The sequence below is a fragment of the Suricata suricatta genome, chromosome 15 (genome assembly GCF_006229205.1).
Source record: "Suricata suricatta isolate VVHF042 chromosome 15, meerkat_22Aug2017_6uvM2_HiC, whole genome shotgun sequence".
Classification (NCBI taxonomy): Eukaryota; Metazoa; Chordata; class Mammalia; order Carnivora; family Herpestidae; genus Suricata; species Suricata suricatta.
The window spans coordinates 69,060,243-69,065,964 of record NC_043714.1 but is presented as its reverse complement, the minus strand read 5'-3'; positions in this window follow the sequence as shown (position 1 = coordinate 69,065,964).

The window sequence follows — 5,722 nt, the reverse complement described above, 5'->3', positions numbered from 1 at the left end:
AGTACTCCATCGTGAATATATACCACATCTTCTTGATCCATTCGTCAGGTGATGGACATTTAGGCTCCTTCCATGTTTTGGCTATTGTTGACATTGCTGCTATGAACATTGGGGTACATGTGCTCCTATGCATCAGCACCTCTGTCTCTCTTGGGTAAATCCCCAGCAATGCTATTGCTGGGTCATAAGGGAGTTCTATCGATAGTTTTTTGAGGAACCTCCACACTGTTCTCCAGAGTGGCTGCACCAGTTTACATTCCCACCAACAGTGTAGGAGGATGCCCATCTCTCCACACCCTCGCCAGCATCTATAGTCTCTTGATTTGTTCATTTTAGCCACTCTGACTGGCTTGAGGTGGTATCTCAGTGTGGTTTTGATTTGTGTTTCCCTGATGCTGAGTGATGTTGAGCATCGTTTTATGTGTCTGTAGGCCATCTGGATGTCAATCAGTATATTTTGAAAGAATGAACTTGTGAATTAGGATTCGAGGGAAACAAGAACACAAAAAGAGAATGAGATGGAGATGGGAAACATTTTGTTAGTGCCTAGCATGTACAGGGCTCAGAAGCATTGTACTTACACAGCCCTCCTGCAGAGGCTACCAAGCTCAAAGCTTTAATTTCAGACATACCTGCTGCTAACCTAGGTCCATCCAACCTGATGCACTTGAATGAGATTTGGGAGGTGGAGCAGAGCTTACTAGAATTTTTTTTAAATTATTTTTGGGAAAGAGAGATAGAAAGAGAGAGAGAAAGAGAGAGAGAGAGAGAAGAGAGAGAGAGAGAGAGAGAGAGAGAGAGAGAGAGAGAGAGATTGGAAGTGGGGGAGGAGCAGAGAATCGAAAGCAGGCTCTGCACAGACAGCAGAGAGCTCGGATGTGGGACTCCAACCTATAAGCTCTGAGATCATGACCTGAGCTGAAGTCAGACACTTAACTGACTAAGCCACTCAGGCGCCCCTCTTGCTCTAACTTTATGATGGTGTCCTTACTCTGCCCTCTGATCTCATCTTTCATTGCTTTTCCCTCTGAATCTTCACTTCAGCCATCCTGAATTTCCTTTCTCTATTCTCCTACGTGCCTAGAACTCCCTGATTCTCTACTCGGAACTTTGCTATTACTTGCTTTCTAGCTAATTCCTGAGCTCAGCTCACATCCACTTCCTCCAGGCAGCTTTCTGTGACTCTCACAGCCTGGATTAGGTGCCCTGCTGTGGCAAGAATTCTAAAGATGCTCTCAAGATTTCCATTCTCTGGATAGTTCAAACAATAATCTAGGTGTTGCAGATATGATGAAAATCCTATATTAGTTGATTGTAAAAAAGGGAGATTTTTCTGGGTTGACATAATCTAATCACATATGTTCTTAAAAGCAGAGAACTTTCTCTGGCTGGTAATGGAAAGAGGAAGGCAAAAGGGGAAGACAGAGAGATTCAAAGACTCTAAGAGTCACTTCCGGTGTGAAGATGTAAAAAGCCTATGAGGAAGGATAAGAGTGGGTTCCAAGGGCAGAGACCAGCCCCCCCCCCCAGGAAAGCCAGAAAGGACACGGGGATCTCGTGCTAGGACCACACAGAACAGAATTTTTGCTGCCAAACCGAAGGAGCTCGGAATCGGATTCTTCCTCTGATAAGAGCCTTGCCTAGTTGACAGCTTCATTTTGTCCTCATAGACCGAGAGTAAAGAACTTCCCAAACCTCCCGGTCCACTGGGTTCTGACCCACAGAACTCCAAGATGATCCCTGGGTGCTGTTTCAGACACTAAATTGGTGCTAATTTGATACACAGCGCTAGAAAACAGATACCTTCGTTATGCGTTCCCTCGGTGCTCTATTATTCTCTTATTACCACAGTGCATTGTAACGTCTTATTAAATTATGTCGCCAGCTGGACTGTGAGTGCCCTTAGGGTAGCAATTCTGCTGTCCTTGTGCATAGATATTTCCTGTTGCCAAGTGCAGTGCCTGAAACATGGAAGATGCTAAAGCAACGTCTGTTAAGTAAGTCGATTTCCACGAAGAGTGTCTGAAATGAAGTCCTTATTTAGTCTGTCCCTGGGCCCCAGTAGAAGGCTGTTTGGGAGCCATTTTGTGGGAAACTGCCTCAGCCTACCAGCCCAAGAAATACGCTGTTATGCTGGCATGGTTGGTACCTGAATAACCGAGGGAAGACAGAGCTCACCTTTCTGTCAGTATCTGAAGCTCTGCTGCTTTTCTTGCTTTGGTCTAAAATGTTTCTCTTTCCTGAGAGACTGCCTGACAATTCTCAGCAGATAACTGGAAAGCTCGAACTTTCCAACCCTGGAATAGTACATTCAAGAACCCACCATGGTGTTGGTAGTGTGCACCAAATTGTGTAGCACATTCATGCCTCAGATTCATTGAGGACTTTTCCCTACACCTGTCAGTATGGTCTGATTTTCATCACCACCATTTCCTGTGTTCATCAGGTCTCTCATTTGAAGGTGGGCTTGGGTAAAATGAGAATTTATGGCTGCTTATACCTGGCATGTCTAGGGTTCAAAAATGTGGTTTCAGGAAAAGTTAGAACCAGGGCCTGAAATGGGATCATTACAGATTCGTCTATCCAAACATATCTTTGTTCAACTTTCCTCCATCTGTTGACTTCATTCTTCAGACAGATCTCTTTACATGACAGGAAAGATGAGCCACTGACAGTTGGTTCTAGGACTATATGATCATCACAACTCATTATTTCCAAGGAAAAGTGGAATGCTTCTTTTCTTTTTTTTTTGAAATGTTTATTTATTTGTTTTGGAGAGAGAGAGAGAGAGAGAGAGAGAGAGAGAGAGAGAGAGAGAGAGAGAGAGAGAGAACAAGCAGGGGAGGGGCAGAGAGAGAGGGAGAGAAAGATCCCAAGTAGATTCTGTGCTGTCAGCAAAGACCTGATGTGGGGCTTGAACTCACAAACCATGAGATCATGACCTGAGCCAAAACTAAGAGTTGGATATTTAACCAACTGAGCCACCCAGGAACCCCTGGAATGCTTATTCTCACTGAAAAAAAAATTTTAGTATTTATTTATTTTTGAGAAAGAAGGAAACAGAATGCAAGCAGGAGAGGGGAAGAGAGAGAGGGAGACACAGAATCTGAAGCTGGCTCCAGGCTGTGAGCTGTCAGCACAGAGCCTGACATGGGGCTCAAACCCACGGACTGTGAGATCATAACCTGAGCTGATGTCAGACACTCAACAGACTGAGCCACCCAGGCACCCCCACTTTTTTGCAATGTTTTCTAAATCAGGCCTACATAAGTCTCTATCCTAGTTTGGCTCATGGAACCTATTTCTGTGCCCGTGTCTCGCCAGCTTGGGTCACCTGGCCACTTGGGTGGGGTGATCATAGAAGAGATTAGCAGATGAAGACGGAAGTGATGCCAGATGGGCCACAAACAATGGTGAGCATCCTCATCCACGGTGTGCTTTCTTGACTACCCTGGTCACTGTTCATTCTATTGTGTTTACCGAGTCATTCTCCCCGTGCTTCTGGGAGTCATTGCCTACTCCTGCTCTCCTTGCTGGTGACTTTAGTCACTCTGCCCATACCCTTCTCTCTGTTCCACATGGTGTCCTCTTGGAAATCCCTGTCTTGTCTTCTTCTTTTTTAAATTTTGTTTACATTTATTTATTTTTGATAGAGAGAGAGAGAGAGAGAGAGAGAGAGAGAGAGAGAGAGGCAGAGCAGGAAGAGGGGAGGGGCAGAGAGAGAAAGAGACACAGAATCCGAAGCAGGCTCCAGGCACACAGCCCAATTCGGGGCTTGAACCCACAAACTCAACCGACTGAGCCACCCAGGCGCCCCTCCTGTCTTGCCTTCTAATGGCGTAGCTCTCCTGGTTGTGTCTCCAAGGCCGACCATCCTCACCTGCTGGGTGAGACCCAGGTAAACACAGATTTCTTTAACAACCAGGATTGCAGATGCGGTCAATTAATTAAGAAGATCCAGGTAAAGGATGTAACATCTAGAAGGGTAAATGGTACTAATTTACTTTGAGAAGACAAAATGATAAACTGCTCTTTATACACTCCTAAAGATGCTCATTGGCAATCCAAAGCTAATTTTCTGATGTCTGCTTTCTCTCCTGGAGAAAAATACATGAGTGGAGAAGGGGGTTGAAAGCAGTAAGTGTGTGCTCACAGAGATGCTGGCCAAGGAGTGGGATGTGGATGGAGGAGATGTAAGGGAGGGGACTGGAATTGCTGGAAGGTCTTCAGAGAGCTGAAGGAATGTCGCTGAGCTGGAGGACGACGCAAGACTGCCCTGTCATATTCAGGGAGGAAATTTCACTCATACTGGAATCCATCTTGGGTCTGATGGGCATATATGGTGACTCATGAAGTAGCAAACTGTTTATTTTCAGAGGGATTCTAGCAGGGGCTGAATATCCACCTGCTGGAGATGCTACAGAGGGCAACCTTACAGTGTGTGAAAAGTGATGACTTTCAAAATTTCTTGGAACTAGAGAAGTTGGAGATTTGCCATGTAGCCTGTTACCTTCCAAAGGGGAGGTGCAGTTGGAATCATGACGGCCTGGGAGCAAGCTTTGGAAACCATAGAACAATTAAGCCATGGTCATGTCCTTATGGGACAGAGCTGAGAGTTACGATTTCCATGGCTACCAAGAACAATGAACATTCTTCACTTTGTGGCATGAGATCAAGAGCTTGCAGAAGTTTCCTAAGAATTCAGAATTTCCAGCATTAAAAATCCATTCTATTTAAGACTTGGACCCATTCCACAGCTGCGCTCCCACAATGGGCCTTGGGAAGGTCTGACTTGACTTCAGCTTCCTTTCTGCACATTGGGAAGATGGATGGATGCTCTCTAAGTTCTCAGAGTTCATCAAATTCCAGGATTTCATACACACACAGAAGGCACTTCTGTAAATCAAGTGTGGCAGGGGCCCTGCCTGAGGTGGCAGGCCTGGGCAGGTAATTCGGTAGAGGGATCCCACATAGATGTGGCCAGAGAGTACTGTAACAATGGGTACCAGGCTGTTAATGCTGGGACGAGAGGTGCAAGTGGCAGAATAAACAAATAAATAATACATTCTATAAGAGGACATCTATGTCCTTTGTAGACCTTTGTCTGTTTGCTAACTAAGTATCTAGTCCATCACAGACATGCAATGACTCTACCTTGAATGGAATACTATTGAATCCAAAATTGCTTCAGCCAGGGTCCCCTGGGTCGCTCAGTCAGTTAAGTGTCTGACTTCTGCTTAGGTCACAATCTCATTGTTTGGAGGTTCAAGCCCCACATCAGGCTCTGTGCTGACAGCTCAGAGCCTGGAGCCTGCTTCAGACTCTGTCTCTCTCTCACTTTCTCTTTCTGCCCCTCCCCTGCTTGCACTCTTCCTCTCTCTCAAAAATAAATAAAACATTTATAAAAAAATCACTTTAGCCAAACCAACTGACTCATGATTTTCAGTGCCTGGGACATATTCTGTGCTTTCTATGATGTCTCTGCATCCCCATGATTCTGATTTGGGTTCTTAGCATGTTCTTGGCAACCAAAAATCTTTAAAGCCAGTCTATGTCAAGGGGGAATCTTAGGAGGATGTGAGAGGCAAGTTCATGGATGTCAAACGCAGGAAACAATGTACCATTGGGCCATGTGAACTTGGGAGCTGGAAAGTTAGACATTGATTTCTGTCTTTCTCCAGAGCCTCACATGGTTCCTCATTTCTGTTTATCTCCATAGATG